General features: G+C 35.6%; 1 protein-coding gene across 1 annotated transcript in view; it reads left to right on the forward strand.

The window, feature by feature from the left end:
* Window positions 1–16,391, forward strand: part of CCDC73 (coiled-coil domain containing 73) — a 153,861-nt gene that overhangs the window by 32,722 nt on the left and 104,748 nt on the right. The gene's annotated exons all lie outside the window — the stretch shown is intronic.

The following is a 16,391-nucleotide window of genomic DNA, read 5'->3' on the forward strand; positions in this document are numbered from 1 at the left end:
AGACACTATGACTGATAAAAAAACAACTGCTCTTCAGGAGGTTACATTTTGGTAAAGGTTATGAGATAGGTGCCTATGAAATGATTAAATAAAGGCATGAGGCACTACATGATTAAGTGACAAAATATGTGTAGTAAGTATTCTGAGTTCAAAGAATTAAATATCCTTATATTTTTAAAGTGATAACTCTGAGATTTTTAGAAAGGAGATATCTAATATAAAATTGTAAAAGATAGTTGGTTTCAGCAGACCTATATTGTGCAAAACTCTTTGAAAGCATTTCATTTCTGAAACTCTGTGGGTCTAAATTTGAAGAGTATGTTGTCAGTTCTCTAGAAGATAGATTGGAGTTGGTAAGGGTCTGGAGAGAATAAAATAAACTATAAAACTGTTGTAATAATGATCTAGAGATGAGGTCACTAGGACTTACATATAGTTGTGAAGATAGAACAGAAGAGACAGAAAAGAGAATCCTTAGAATTTGATGACTTCCTGAAAATAAACTATAAGTGAGAGAAAAAGAGATCTGAAACATTTTTATTATGTGAACCTTGCTCTAAGATTTAAAAATATTGAAATTTGTTATAATAAGAAAATTTGATTACCACAATGTTCAACTTATATAAAGCTATTTATTATCAGTATAAGAAAAGTCTATTTAACAAGGAAGAAATCCTGCTAAAAAGGATATCTTGGATAAGCATTAAAAAGAACTATTATTGTAAAATTAGTTTTAAATGGTATCTTTTCTAAGTATAGCAACTTTAGATAACTATTTAAAACTTTATATTGTTTTATTATTCCAGAAACTGGCCCAGCTAGTCTACATTTGTCCAGTCAGTTTTGATACTGAAAGGTCTACTAATGGCAAGGCTTGCTTTCTTTTTTGACAGAAAATGTCTTATTTTGCCTTGGAATTGTAGATTGATATTTATGTTCTGTCAGTATTTTAAAGAGATTTTATTGAATTCTTTTGTTACTATTGACAAGTTTGGTGTTAGTTTAATTGTTCCTCTGTAGGTAATCCATCATTTCTTTCTCTTTGCTCTTAAGATCTTCTCTTTATCTTTAATGGTGTCTAGTTTTAATGAGTCAAGGTGTGAATTTATTTACATTTCTTGGGACTCATTTTGGTTCCTGAATCTTAGGAAAATTTTCAGCCGTGATCTTTTTGAGCATTACCTCTCCCTTATTTCCTCTGTTATCTCCTGGAAATCCCATTAAATAGCATCTTGGACCATGTCATTCTGGATTTTATGACTTAACTCTCTTTTATATTTTCCATCTATTTGTACTTCTGTATTGCTTTCTGTGTAATTTGTTTCGTTGTTTCCTAATTGTCTCTTCAGATGTTTTTACTTGCCATCTAACCTTGCTTAGAGTTTTTAATTTCCATGATTACATTTTTCATTTCTAGAGGTTCCTTCAATGGATCTGCTATGGTCTGAACGTTTGTGTCCCCCCCCAAATTCATATGTTGAAACCTAATGTCCAATGTGATGATATTAGGAGATGGAGGCCTTTGGGAGGTGATTAGGTCATGAGGGCAGAGTTCTCATGAGTGGGATCAGTGCCCCTATGGAAGAGGCCCAACAGATCTCCTTAGTCCCTTCTACCATGTGAGTTATAAATTGGGAAGCAGCTCTTACCAGACACACAACTTGACCATGTAGGCACCTTGATCTCAGATTTCCAGTCTCCAGAACTGTGAGAAATAAATTTCTGGTTATAAGCTACACAGTCTGTGATGTTTTGTTATAGCAGCCCAAACGGACTAAGACAGGATCTGAAAATTTAATGCACTGCCAATCAAAACCCAATGGAATGTTTTTCAGAATTTGGCAGGATGATTCTAAAGTTATGTCTATAAGAAAAATGTATGAATATGTACATATATCAAATCATTATATTGTACACCTTAAACTGATAAAATATTATATGTCAATTTTATCTTAATAAAACTGGAAAAAGAAAAAGAAAAATGTATGAGTATAGACAAAGAAAATTTTCAAAGAATGAAGTGCTACTTGCTCTATCAGATGTTAAAACATGCTCTAATGCTTTTATAATTAAAAATATGACACTGTTGCAGGAATAAATAGATCAGTAAGGGAATAAATCAATCCAGTGGAGGAAAGGAAGGACAGTCAATAAATGAAATTTGGACAGTTTGGACAAAAGTTGGACAATTTTGGACACAAAAATCAAAATTTAGGAGAAAAAAACTAAATGCAAAGAAAAAATATATACAAATACTAGAAATTATAAGAAATAATTTTTACAGTCTTGGGAATAGAGATTATCTTTCCTACGGGAAAATATGGCTAGATATGGTGATATACAAATTACTACCTTCCATGGGATAAAAGCCACTGTAAATCAAGTTAAAAAACAAGTGACTGAGAGAAAATATTTGCAACATGCAAAATGGAAAATAGGATCAATAATCTTATTTACAAAACATTTCTACAAATCAAAAGACAACCCAGGGGCTGGCCCATGGCTGAGTGGTTAGGTTTTCAAACTCCGCTTTGGCGGCCCATGGTTTTGCTGGTTCAGATCCTGAGCATGGACATGGAACTGCTCGTCAGGCCATGTGGAGGTGGCGTCCCACATGCCTCAACTAGGAGGACCCACAACTAAAAATACACAACTATGTGCTGGGGGGATTTGGGGAGAAAAAGCAGGAAAAAAAAAATAAGATTGGCAATAGTTGTTAGCTCAGGTGCCAATCTTTAAAAACAAAAGACTACCGAAAAGAAAAAATGAAAAGAAAGAATGCAAATAACCATAAAATATGAAAAAATATGCTTAACTTTACTAATAACATAAATGCAAGTTATTGGAAAAATATTAAAAATATGAATAACTTAGTGTTGGCAAGATTTTTCAGGAATGAGTACTGTTTTTCAGTGAGGAAGATTTGCCCTGAGCTAACATCTGTTGCCAATCTTCCTCTTTTTTTTTTTTTCCCTTGAGAAAGATTAGCCCTGAGCTAATACCTGTGCCAGTCCTCCTTCACTTTGTATGTGGGGTGCCTCCACAATGTGGCTGATGAGTGGAGTAGGTCTGCTCCTGAGATCTGAACCAGCAAACCCAGGCTGCCTAAGCAGAGTGCCCAGAACTTTAACCACTCAACCACAGGGCTGGCCCAGGAATGAGTGCTGTTATATCCTTATTGGTGTAAATCAGTAGAGTTGATAAATAGAATATGAGTTTTATCTGTGTAAATTAATGTAGAGTTTCCTGATGATTAAGTATGAACAGTTTACATTTTTTCTAGGATAATTTCTTGTGTGGGCTTAATTGGACAAAGATTTTTCTACAATGATATTTACTATCTTGTTGTAAAGGGAAAAATTGTAAACAATTAAATGTCTATCAACAGGCAGTAAATAAGTGATACTGTTACATTAGTGGCTTCCAATAAACCACATTTCTCGGTATTCATGCCCTTGAGTAGATTACTCCCACACTAACTTAGCCCTGGTCATGGCCGTGTGACATCGGGACATTAGCAAGTGTACAAGCAGGCTGAATGAGTACTTGCACATGAGGGCTTGTGCTCTTGAAATATACCCTCTTGGAAGCAAGCTGCCATGCCGTAAAGCTCTGAATAGATTATTTAATGATAACAAGCCATGTGGGGAGAGACATCGGAATGAGAGAACATCATGGACATTCCAGCCACAGCCAAGCTACCAAGTGACTACATCTGCATGAGTAACCTGATTCACAGCATGTGAAGCAGAACTGCCCAGCTAAGCCCAGGCAATGTACACAATTGTGAGATCTAATAAATTGTTTTTTTTTTTTTTTTAAAGATTTTAATTTTTCCTTTTGCTCCCCAAAGCCCCCCGGTACATAGTTGTATATTCTTCGTTGTGGGTCCTTCTAGTTGTGGCATGTGGGACGCTGCCTCAGCGTGGTTTGATGAGCAGTGCCATGTCTGCGCCCAGGATTCGAACCAACGAAACACTGGGCCGCCTGCAGCGCAGCGTGCGAACTTAACCACTCGGCCACGGGGCCAGCCCCATAAATTGTTATTTTAAATCACTAAGTTTTGGGGTGGTTTGATATGCAGAATTAGGTGGCTGAATCAGGCAAATGGAATATTATGTAGCTCTTAATAAAGTAGGTACATATGTACTAATATGGGAGATGTACATGGTACATGGTAGCGTGGGACCATAAAAATGACCCTGCAAGCTGAAAACATGCAAAAACCATCTTAATAATAAATGGTAAAAGTTATGATTGTCCTGTGACTTAAAAATATTTGTGAAAACATTACATACTCTCTTCTGTTAGAAATGTAAAGGAAAATGAAAAAATATTTAGTAACTGTGATTTAAAACATTAGACACATTGAGAATTAATGTGTTTTATCTCTTTGTAAAAAAACTTATCAAGATAGTTTGAACAGTGCTTGCCTTATTCTTGTGTAACTTACAATATGGAGTGAGCATCATTTTTCTGCCTTTGCAAATTATAATACAGGCATGTCTCAGAGATACTGCAGGTTCAAGTCCAGACCACCACAATAGAGTTAATATTGTAATAAAGCAAGTCACATGAATTTTCTTGTTTCCCAGTTCATATGAAAGTTATGTTTACACTATACTGTAGTCTGTTAAGTGTGCATTAGTATTATGTCTAATTAATTAGAAAATACTTTATTGCTAAAAACTGCTAACCATCATCTGAGCCTTCAGTGAGTCATAATCTTTTTTGCCGGTGGAGGGTCCTCCCTCAGTATTGGCGGCTGCTGACTGATCAGGGTGGTAGTTGCTGAAGGTTGGGGTGGCTGTGGCAATTTTTTAAATTAAGACAGAAATGAATTCTGCCATATGGATTGACTCTTCCTTTCATGAACAATTTCTCTGTAGCATGTGATGCTGTTTGATAGCATTTTACTTACAGGAGAACTTTTTTCCAAAATTGGAGTCAGTCCTCTCAAACCCTGCTGCTGCTTTATCAGCTAAGTTTATGTAATGTTCTAAATCCTTTGTTGTCATTTCAGTAGTCTTCACGACATTTTCACCAGGAGTAGATTCCATCTCAAGAAACCACTTTCTTTGCTCATCCATGATAAGCAACTCCTCAGCCATTAAAGTTTTATCATGAAATTGCAGCAATTCAGTCATATCTTCAGCCTCTGCGTCTAACTCTAGTTCTCCTGCTATTTCCCCACATCTGCAGTTACTTCCTCCACTGAAGTCTTGAACCCCTCAAAGTCATCCCTGAGGGTTGGAATCAACTTTTTCCAAACTCCTGTTAATGGTGATATTTTTACCTTTTCCCATGAATCAGGAATGTTCTTAATGGCATCTAGAATGGTGACATCTCTCCAGAAGGTTTTCAATTTACTTTGCCCAGATCCATCAGAGAAATCACTGTCTGTGCAATCTACAGCGTTAGGCAATGTATTTCTTCAATGAAAAGACTTCAAAGTTGAAATTACTACTTGCTGCATGGACTGCAGAGTAGATGTTGTGTTAGCAGGCATGAAAACAACATTAATTTAATTGTACATCTCCATTAGAGCTCTTGGGTGATCAGGTTCATTGTCAATGAGTAGTAATATTTTGAAAGGAATCTTTTTTTCTGAGCAGTAGGTTTCAACAGTGTGCTTGAAATATTCAGTAAACCATGTTGTAAGCAGATGTCCTGTCATCCAGGCTTTGTTGTTCCGTTTATAGAGCACAGGCAGAGTAGATTCAGCATAATTCTTATTAAGTGCCCTAGGATTTTCAGAAGGGTAAATGAGCATTGACTTCAACTTAAAGTCACCAGCTGCATTGTTAGCTCCTAACAAGAGAGTCAGCCTGTCCTTTGAAGCCAGGCACTGACTTCTCTCTAGGTATGAAAGTCCTAGATGGCGTCTTCTTCCAATATAAGGCTGTTTTGTCTACATTGAAAATCAGTTGTTTAGAGTAGCCACCCTCATTAATTATCTTAACTGCATCTCTAGGTAACTTGCTGCATCTTCTATACCCGCACTTGCTGCTTCCCCCTGCACTTTCATGTTATGGAGACAGCGGCTTTCCTTAAACCTCATGAACCAATGTCTGCTGGCTTCAAACTTTTCTTCTGCAGCTTCCTCACCTCTCTCAGCCTTCATAGAATTGAAGACACTTAGGGCTTTGCTCTGGATCAGGCTTTGACTTAAGGAAATGTGGCTGGTTTGATCTTCTATCCAGACCACTGAAACTTTCTCTGTATCAGTAATAGGGCTGTTTTGCTTTCTTTTCATTCATGTGTTCACTGGAGTACCACTTTTAATTTCCTTCAAGAACTTTTCCTTTGCATTTACAACTTGGCTAACTGTTTGGTCAAGAGGCATAGCTTTTGGCTTGTCTTGGCTTTTGACATGCCTTCCTCACTAAGCTTAATCATTTCTAGCTTTTCATTTAAAGTGAGAGATCTGTGACTCTTGCTTTCACTTGAACACTTAGAGGCCATTGTAAGGTTATTAATTGTCCTAATTTCAATATTGTGTTTCAGGGAATAGGGAGGCCCAAGGAGAGGGAGAGATGGAGGAACAGCCGGTGGGTGAAGCAGTCAGAGCACACACAACAATTAAGTTCACCGTCTAAAACGGGCACCGTTCATAGCACCCCAAAACAATTACAATAGTAACATCAAAGATCACTGATCACAGGTCACCATAAAAAAATACAATAATAATGAAAAAGTTTGAAATATTATGAGAATTACCAAAACATGACACAGTCATGAAGTTAAACAAATGCTGTTGGAAAAATGGCACTGATAGACTTGCTCAATGCAGGGTTGCCAAAAACCTTCAATTTGTAAAAAACACAACATCTGCAAAGCACAATAAAGTGAAGTGCAATAAAACAAGGTGTGCCTGTACTCCTGTTCGTGTTTGGATCAGCTTTCCACATTTTATCCCTTGCATTTTCAGTGTTGTTAAATGTCTTTGAGAACTCCTTTAATGTGATATTTTTGCTGGTGTCACTTCCTCTGGGACATACTCGTCCTTTTTGTCATAGTCACTTTCCTCATTTATGTTGATACATTTGCCTTCTCTGTGTTCCTCTGGCTGTGTTTCAAGGGTCTCTTAGATGGCGGCACTTTTAATATTCCCGTGGTCAGCTGTTTCTTCTATAACTCCATTTATATTTGATTTGAATTTCACTTCCAGTGTTATCTTTTCTCTCTCTCTCTCTTCTTTTTTCTTTTTCTGTGCTTTCATCTTTGTTGGTCAATTCCCTTTTTTGATTATCTTGACATCTGATTATATGACATTGTCAAATGTCATATGGATTTATCACTGGGAAGCAAGAAAGGAACACACCTCACACACTTTACTGTCTTTGCCTAGACTGAATAACGGATATACAGTGACCAGCCATTGATAGACTGTGAAAGAAGTGACATGAATGATCACTGATTGTGATCCACATGTGTTATTATGTAGTGATCTGTGGATTGAAGAGTTAACAGTGAAGTTTGTGTGATCACTAACAGTAAGGTACCATGGTACCTGAAATTTGAACCTTGTTGTTGGGGAACTGGTAGTGTTTAACCAAACTACGGTAACTGAAATTTGTGTGTATTGGTCCTATGCAACATGAGGACTGCCTGTATATTGTTAAATGAAAAATGAAAGTTAAAAAAATCAAAATAGAAAATCTTTGTACAGCCAGAGAAAACAGTTCTGGGATATATGTTAAACCATTCATCGTGGTTACTTCAGAAGAGTAAAGTTCTTTATACAATCATACATCCCTTAATGATAGGGCTAATTTCTAGGAAATGTATCATTAGGCCATTAGATTTTGTGCCAACATCATAGAGTGTACTTAACAAACCTAGATGGCATAGCCTACTACACACCTAGGATATATGGTACTAATCTTATGCGACCACTGTCGTATTATATGCTGTTCATTGTTTGCCAAGCATTACACAGTGCATGACTTTAGTGTTCTTGCACCTTTTCTATGAATTCAAGGTTGTTTTATTATAAAAAAATAAAAATGATAAAGTATCAGGCATGCCAAGAAATACTATGTGATCAACACCAATATAAGAGCCAGACAATAAAAATAAAACTATAGTGATTTGAATATTGGAGTTTAAACTGGAGAGGAAATTTAATATTATGATTAATAGATTGAAGAAATCAGAGAATTGAGAAAATAGAGGAAGAGATGGAGAATTTTACCAGAGAGTTGAAATCTATAAAAAAAAGAATCAAATGGAAATTCTGGAAGTAAAATATACAGTATCCAAAATTAAGAACTCAGTAGAATAAACAGCTGCTTAGACCCAGCAGAAGACACGATTGGAGAACTGGATGATAGTAGAAAATATCCAAATGATAAAACAACACTCATAGATTTAGGAAGCTGCAAAATCCAAGTAGGATGAATACAAAGAAAACCACACCCGGGTACATCATAGAAGGACTACTGAAAAACCAAATGGAACATCTTAAAAGCAGCCAGAAGTGGAAAAATATCAATTATTTTCAAAGGAATAATAATACAATTGATAGTGGACTTCTCAATAAGAAATATTTCGCCCAGAAGACAATGGAATGACACTTAAAAGCGTCACTAAAAGAATAACTACCAACCTAGAATTATATTCCCCAGGAATATTCTCAAAAACAAAAGTGTGAATCTTAAATGAATTTTTCTAAATGAAAGAAGCCAAATCCAAGAGGCGCTACATATTATACAATGCATTTATATGACATTCTGGAAGACAAAACTAAAGAGATGGGGAAAAACTCAGTGATTGCCAGGTGTTGAAGGATGGGATGAGGATTGACTGTAAATGGAATGCATAAGAGAACTTTTGGGAATGATGGACCTTTCTGTGTGGTATAGTGGTGGTGGAAACATTACTCCATGCTTGTGTCAAAACGTGTAAAACTGTACACAACAAACAGTGAACTATACTCTATGCAAACTTTATAAAAATTCAGCCAGAATGTGGGGAGAATTCCAGGATGGAATGTAGATTGTGAAAATGTATAACAGTTTCACCAACATATGACATCATTTCAGTGAAAGGAGTGGGTGGGAAAAGAAGCTGACTTCAGTAACTTTGGAAAACAGTATTTTGACTAGTACTGTAAGGGTAAAGACAACAGGAAAGGTCCATAAATACTCTCTTCATTTGGTAAATTTGTTTCTCATAGGGGTAAGATTGAAACTCAAATACACAAATTGTAGATAGAGCTAGGTAGGATTTTTTTCTCTTTTGAAGGAAGAAGCTAGAAATAAGCAAGGAGAAGGCCAGAATGAGCTCTGTGGTGCTAATTAGAATTGGAGATCAGTATGAACTCACGCTTTGATTACATACAGATAGATACAGAAATATAAACGTGTGTGTACATGGGTTAGTATACATATGTACAATTTCTAACTCTACTGAAAGGGCCAGAAGTAATGAAACCCCAGCAGCAGCAACCATATACAGTGCCCAGATCTTGCTTCTAAATGTCATTATATAATGAAAGGAACCAGGACTCTTTGGAGAAATGGCTTATTCTAGGGCGCCTTTTAGTGCTGGAAAGTAAGGAAGTTCTTAAAATAACGTCAGAAACATGAAGAAGCCAACCTGAAAGAGCTCCCCATGGACAAAGCTGGAACAATTTGAGCAACAAAATAAATAATGATAGTATTCAGTATAACCCAAAGAGTAAAATAAGTATTCATTATTCCCTTCTGATATAAGTAGATGATTGAACAAATGAGAGAGATGGGACAAATCTTTTAGAAGATTCCAATTAATAAATATAGGAGGAAGGAGAGAAATAGAAAATCACCCTTAGAACATCATAGTAATAATTGCTGCAGGCAAGATCCACTGCTGAATACTAAAATTAATGGATGAAACTTTAAGGAGAAACAGAATAGTTGCATAGTCACACAGCATCTTTCCCAAATTATTTGGTAAGTTACTGTGATGATTTTATGCATGTTGAAAAATTGTTCGATACTCCTTCCTCTAGAAAGTGCAGATTAATTTCTCTCACCTTGATTGTGGGCTAAGTTCTAATGACTAGAAGATATAGAGGGAAAAATAGTTGTTTACTGTGGAGAAACCTGGCAGAAACCACCTGGCAGTAAATGATTAAAGTTAACATCCCAGAAAAAATTCATGTGGTCTCATTGATTCATATGAATATCAAATACTCATGATATGATATCATGAAAAGGGAACTTACGTCTGTGGTATTCCAAACCTAATCTAATCATGAGAAAATAGCGAACAAACCCCATATGAGGGACATTCTACAAGATAGTGTCAACAATACTTGTCAAAAATGTCAAGGTCATTGGGGCTGGCCCCGTGGCCGAGTGGTTAAGTTCGCGCGCTCCGCTGCAGGTGACCCAGTGTTTCGTTGGTTCGAATCCTGGGCGCGGACATGGCACTGCTCATCAGACCACGCTGAGGCAGCGTCCCACATGCCACAACTAGAAGAACCCACAACGAAGAATGTACAACTATGTACCGGGGGGCTTTGGGGAGAAAAAGGAAATAATAAAATCTTAAAAAAAAAAAAAAAAAAAAATGTCAAGGTCATGAAAAACAAGAAAAGACAGAAACTATCACAGATTGGAGGAATCCAAGGAAGCATGATAACTAAATGTAACATGTCCCTGGTTGGATCCTGGAACAGATATTGGAGGAAAACTAGTAAAATCTGAAAAAAACTATGTAGTCTAATTAATAGTACTGTAACAATGTTATTTTCTTGACTTTCATAAATGTACCATAGTTATGTAAGTTTTTAACATTAGGGAAGCGGGTAAAGAGTATACATGAACTTGACCATCTTTGCAAGTCTTCTGTAAACCTAAAATTATTTCAAAATAAAAAGTTTGTAAAAAAAAAATTAGGACTTTAAAACAGTGAAAACTCAAGAAATATTGTAGTACACATTAATATGCTTCCTTTTTTTAATTTTTAGGAGATATTAAGCAAGTAAAACTATATTTGGTCATTATTTAATATTTCCTGAGCACTTACTATAGCAGATTTTAGAGATTATAATACCATGTAATAGCAAAGGAGTGCACAATATACTCTGAGAGTGTGGGTAAGGAAATGCCTAACTTTACTCGGGAGAGTGAGGGAAGCTTCATGGGGGGATTAACTTGTGCACAGACATTATGAATGAGTAGGAATTTTGAATCAGTCTTTCTAAGGGCTTATCAATTGTGTTAGTCTTTTTAAGGAATTAAATTTTGACTTTGCTGATTCTCTCTATTGCATATTTGTTTTACGTTTTATTAATATCTGCTCTTACCTTTGTTACTTCATTATTTAATTTGCTGTTCTTTTTGTTTTGAACTTTTGGAGATGAATATTTAGTTAATGAATTTTAACCTTTTTTTCTTTTCTAATCTAAAGCATTTAAAACTATAAACTCCTCTTTCAGCATGGCTTTCGCTGGATCTCACAAGTTTTTATATATTTTATCTTCATTATTGTTCAGTTCAAATTATTTTCTAATTTTCCTTGTAATTTCTTCTTTGACCTATAGTTATTTAGAAGTGTATTTGGGAATTTTCTTTTACTTTTTGTTAACTTTAAAAAATTGATTTCTAGCATATGAGCTAATATGCTCTATATAATTTCAATCACTTTTTTTTTCTTTTAGATTTTATTTTTTTCCTTTTTCTCCCCAAAGCCCCCCGGTACATAGTTGTATATTCTTTGTTGTGGGTCCTTTTAGTTGTGGCATGTGGGACGCTGCCCCAGCGTGGTTTGATGAGCAGTGCCATGTTCACTAATATTCTCTTCAGTTTATCTAATCTGCAGAGAAAGTCAGTCTATTGAGTTCTTAATTTCACTTCTAGTATTTTTCAGTTCTAAAATTCCCATTTGATTCTTTAATAATTTTCAGCCCTCTGCTGAAATTCATTTTGTCATAGTTCTTGAGCATATTAGTTTCATGTATTTTAAAATCTGTGTCTCTAACTCCAGTATCTGGACCTCTTGTGAGTAGGGTGGACATTGTGTTGAATTGCAGAGCCTGTATCTTCAATTCCACCTGTATCTGCCGTTCAGTTTCAAAAAATTCTTGCCATATAGAAAAATGGGCGCAGTACTATCAGCTCTTCCAATTATTGAAGAAAAACTAGACATCCAGACTTTAATATGACATCTATTAGATTCTAAAAATTGGAAGTAGGTTGAAAGTTTTTAAAGAAAATATATTTCTAAGCCAAATCTTCTATACAATGGAGATAAAAGACCTCTACCACAGAATTTTCAAACTTAAAATATCCATTTATTTGATAACCTTTGAAAAGTTGCTACTCAATCTTGTTCTGAGAGAATTTAAAATTTAATATTTGCAGCATACTATGCAAATTAATTACTGTACTCTCATGTAGTATATATTACATATCATAATAGAATTATGAAGAAAGTACTATGGGAGTTCAGAGAAAGGACACATTAAATTTATTAAATATCTAAATATAAGTGAGTCCTGGAATTTTAAATTAGCAGTAAGTAAAAGCCAAAGGAAATTTGGGTATTCTAAAATAGCAATGATTTGCTAAGGAAATTGTGAAGGAAAACTGGGTAATTAATGGTATAATATGTGGTAAATAACATTAAGAAGTGTTTATGTGTCCCGTAAAATTAGTTACGCTATGAGTGGAATCATATCCCTTTGTAATTAAAATGATTTGTAGAATGTATGTTTTTAAACTGAATGGAAAATTGATAAAATAGATGTTATCCACATTGCCAAAAGGTAACATTATATAATATGCTTCTTCTATATTAGGATTTTAACTTAACTTCATGCTTTGTATTAAAAATTATTTACCTTTTTATTGGAATTTTTCATCTTTATCTTCCATTCATTCTTCAAGGAGCTTTTGAAAGTTATTAATAATTCTTACTAAATTGTCAATGAAAAGATATATTAAATTTGGTAAGAAAATCCCATCTGTAACTTCAATAAAGTGCCAAGAATATAGAACCTTAAAAGTGTTTATTTTTTATTAGCTGCCTTAGGACTACAAGGATTTAAGTGTTTTTACAAAAACAATAAAAGAGGAGTAATTTGATGGTTTATTTACTCTTTATACCCTTTAGGAAGTGTCCTGCTGTTTAAAGTGCTTGCTTCAGGCTGTGGTTTTACAAGATGGGCTCTGTGATGGTCAGGCCTCTTCAGTTCTTGACCCTGAACAGATTTAGGGATATAGTACATCGAGCAGGCACATGTCCAAGCAGCCAAAACTGTAACTGGATACTTTTATTCTCCTTTTCACACTCATAATCCACTCCTACGAAATTGCCCAGTTCAGTTTCTCATGTTCTCTAATCAAATATTAACTCGTCTTTCAGATAGTTTCTTTGTTTGATTAGCTACAAAGTAGTCAAGGTAAATTTCTCTAATATGCATGGGATTGCCTAAAAGTTCATATTTTTAAAAATCTGTTTCCTAATTAGTATTTAAACTACTATTTTCATGTAAGTCAACTTAATCTATTACAAAGATTTCTGAAATAGAAAAATACTAATATTAGGACATTTGTAGCAATTTTTAAATTCTTTTGCTTTTCCATTCAATAAATATTTTTAGTTCTTATTTTGGAATGTTCTAGCAAATAATCAGAATGGACTTGTATATTTAAAATAGGTAATATGATTTTGAATGGTTTTCTAACTTTTGTGGGATGTGAAGATTAAATTCTGAAGTTTTTGAAGGAAAGGAGTATAGCATCACAATCCATACTGTCTGTCAGCACCCAGAGTCTCTTAAAGGTAGTATAATGGTGTGTTTGGGAGACTCAGCAGACAGATCATCTAGGTTCAAATACTGGCTCTGCTGTTTACCTGCTATGTGACTTTAGGCAAGTTACTTATCCTCTTGCTAACCCAGTTTCCTCATCTATAGAATGGTGATAATGAGAGTACTTACTTCACAAAATTATACCTAGGGTTAAATTAATCAATACATAAGAATTCTCAGAACAATACCTAAATCATAGTAAGATCTCAGAACTCACTTTAGCCACTAAATAGAAGTGTGTAACCAGGCCTGTGAGAAGAAAGTATCTTGCACATTTTCAATCCAATTGCTTTGGGAAGATATGCGTGTTATATGTACCCCCCCCCCCCCAAAAAAAATGTGTATATGCTTATTTGCTTTTTCAATTTGTTTTGACTGTAGATATGTATTACTCAAGAGCTTCTAATCTCTCCTCACTGTTTATCACAGAGCATACCCTGTTGGTGTACATTCCCTCCCTTATTCCATGTTGTAAGAACCCTGATTGTGTCTTAGGGTCCGCCTCTCACCACGGTGAGTCAGATATATCCTGACTGGTCTTAACCATTCATGAAGTTCCCGTGCACTCCCCCTGCCAATGACTGGTTGAGGAGTGGGTATGTGACCTAGTTACAACCTGTGAGATATTAGAAGATGTGTATTGGGAAGCTTCTGGGAAAAGTTTGTTACCCTTTAATTAAGAGATTACACTTTTTCTACTGCAGGATGATGTCCTTTCTGTCCTTAATTCCTGCATTTAAAGTAGTGGAGGGGTAAAAAGCCTAAGGAAAATCACTTGGATAATGGCAAAATGGAAAGATGGCAAAATCATAATCCTTGATGATATTGTTGAGCCAATGAAAATCAATTCTGGAAGCACTCTGCCTTTAGACTCGTCATGTGAGATGATATGTCCTATAAGCCATTGTGAGTCAGGATTTGTTGTTGCTACTTGCTGCTGAAAGCATTTTAAATGAGACGACTTTCATGAAAGCCTATCTTTGAACACCATAGCATAAGTGTGTGTGTGTAATAAAGCAAAGAATATGTAAGAGAGTCATAAGGAAAATATTTCATAACAAAAAAATACATATATATATATATATATTTGAGGAAGATTAGCACTGAACTAACATCTGCTGCCAATCCTCTTTTTGCTGAGGAAGACTGGCCCTGAGCTAACATCCATGCCCATCTTCCTCTACTTTATATGTAGGATGCCTGCCACAGTTGGCTTGCCAAGTGGTGCCATGTCCGCACCTGGGATCTGAACTGGCGAACCCCAGGCTGCCAAAGTGGAACGTGCACTTAACCGCTGTGCCACCGGGCCGGCCCCACAAAAATATATTTTATCTGTTAATATCCACTCTGACTTCTCCCAAACATTTTGTTATGAAAATTGTCAAACACAGCAAAATAAAATAATTTGACAGTGAACACTCATACACCATTAACAGTTTACTATACTTGCTTTGTCACATATCTATCTATCTATTTATCCCTCCTTCAGCTTCTTTTTTGGTGATTTCAGAATAAATTGCAGGCATCAGTGCACTTCCTCCTAAATACTTCAGAATGCATATTATTAAGTAGAGTTCGATATTTGTTTACAGCTTTTTTTCTTTAGAGTAAAATTTACATACACTGAAAGGCAAAAATCTTAACTGTACATTTGATGAGTTGTGATGGATGCGTACACCTGTATAATGCAAACCCTTGTCAAAATATAAAATGTTTCCATCAACCCAGAAGGTTCCATTAACGCCCCTTGATGTTTTCTATGTATACAATCATGTCATCTAGAAATAGAGACAGTTTTACTTCTGTCTGATCTTTTCTCCCTTCCTTCCTTCCTTTCTTCCTTCTCTCTCTCTTTCCCTCCTTCCCTGCCCCTCCTCCTCCCTCCCTCTTTCTCTCCTTCCCTCCTCCTCTTCTCTCTCTCTCCCTTTCCCTGTCTATCCATTCATCGATGCCTTATTGCAGTGGCTAGAACTTCATTGTATGTTGAGTAAGGACAGTGAGCATAGATATCCCTAACTTATTCCTGATCTTAGAGGGAAATCATTCAGTCTTTCATTGTTAAATATGTTAAATTTAGTGGGTTTTTTTTTTTTTTTTTTTTTTTTTTGCTGAGGAAGATTCGTCCTGAGTAAACATCCGTGCTGCTCTTGTCTATTTTTCAGTATGTGGACCACCAGCACAGCACAGCCCCTTAGCAGAGTAATGTAGGTCTGGGCCCAGGAATTAAACCCAGGCCACTAAAGTGGAGCGTGCTGAACTTAACCACTAGGCCACTGAGGCTGGCCCAAATGTAGTGTTTTTATAAATGCTCTTTATCAAATTGAGGCAATTTCCTTTATTCCTAACTAGCTGAGAGTTTTTATCGTGAATGAGTGTTGGATTTTGTCAGATTCTTTTTCTGTGTCAATTGATACAATCATATGATTTTTCTTCTATAGCATATTGTTATGGTGAATTACATCAGCCGTTGAACCAGCCTTGCATGCCTGTAATAAATTCTACCTAGTCATGCTGTACAATTTTTTATACATTGCTGGATTCCATTTGCTAGTATGTTATCGAGGATTTTTCCATCAAAACTTGT

Source organism: Equus quagga, chromosome 14 (genome assembly GCF_021613505.1).
Source record: "Equus quagga isolate Etosha38 chromosome 14, UCLA_HA_Equagga_1.0, whole genome shotgun sequence".
NCBI lineage: Eukaryota > Metazoa > Chordata > Mammalia > Perissodactyla > Equidae > Equus > Equus quagga.